This window comes from Aplysia californica, unplaced genomic scaffold (genome assembly GCF_000002075.1).
Source record: "Aplysia californica isolate F4 #8 unplaced genomic scaffold, AplCal3.0 scaffold00031, whole genome shotgun sequence".
Taxonomy (NCBI): domain Eukaryota; kingdom Metazoa; phylum Mollusca; class Gastropoda; order Aplysiida; family Aplysiidae; genus Aplysia; species Aplysia californica.
In genome coordinates this window covers 430,989-432,301 of record NW_004797301.1, presented here as the reverse complement: position 1 = coordinate 432,301, position 1,313 = coordinate 430,989, and positions in this window count along the sequence as shown.

The window sequence follows — 1,313 nt, the reverse complement described above, 5'->3', positions numbered from 1 at the left end:
TGTGAATATTGTTCGTACATGCATTTATGTAAAGCGCCTAGAGCTGTGTTTACACGGGAGTGGACGCTATAGAAATGATCTTCATTATCATTTATTATTATTAGACAGATAGATAGAAAGATAAATGGATAGCTAGATAGATTTTTCTTCTTTCTTTTGGTAAGTGTTTTACGGCGCTCGTAACTGCTTAAGGTCATATTTGCGCTCGGGACACGTTAAACATTTTCGGTTTGTAGGACAATTGGAATTTTGCCCGGGTGGCGGCCGAAGCCTTTTCTTATCGATTTTAGACCACCAAGGGATCTTTAACGTGCGCAGCTTGCACACGGGACCTCAGAGATTTTTCGCCCTTGTCCGAGAAGGCTAGGTGTAGATCTTTCCTACCAGAAGATCAGGGGTGTGGCTGAAAGACAGCAGTAAGGAGGAGCCTAGGAGTAGCAGTAGAAAGGTTGCAGAAAGAGTCAGGAGCCCAGAGGAGGGTGCAAAGGAGGTGAGAGGGTGGAGCCAGAAAGTGGAGACGAAAGCATACGACAGAAGATTGCTAGAGAGAAGGAAAGGAGGTGAAAGGAGACCATTTTAGAGAAGAAAATGTTTCGGTCGCTACCCAGATTCGAACCCGGGACATTTGAATGAGAGGCGAACATCTTAACCTCTAGGCCACGAGAGCCCCCAAATAGATAGATAGATAAGCAGATAGATGGATAGATAGATAGATAGATAATTCTAACGCTGTCAGCAACATAACAATCCCACGGTCGGAGAGTGCCATGGGCGAAAAATTTGACAATTCTGCAACTTTGACTTGAACTGAAATGGAAGGCGCTGAATTCATAACGACAAAGAGCTTTCCGAGCAGATTGGAAGTCCTTCATTTTTCTCAACAGTGTACGCTATTCACTGAGCGTCCTCAGGATTGTGATTTTGAAAAAGTTCTTTCAACTCTAATCCGTTTTCCTACCCAATCACCAGCACCAACAAAAATGATTAAAATTTTCATTTGACCTTATTTCTTTGATCATTTCTTCAAGGTAAACACTTAAAGGAGGCAGCCTTATAACAGACCCTGCCTGTCAGGGCCAACCTGGGCTGAGAGGGAATTAACGTCTCAGTAGGAAGACCTTCTTGATATAAAAACATTCTCCCCACACAGTAAATGAACAGATCAAGTCTTCTGCGTGCGATAGTGAGGCACCCTGACTGCAGCACAACAAACGCTGGTAATTTAAGGTACAAACTGTGACTTGGAATCTCTATTGTACTGCTACTCTCCTCCTCCTCTTCCTCCTCCTCCTCCTCCTCCTCCTCCTCCTCCT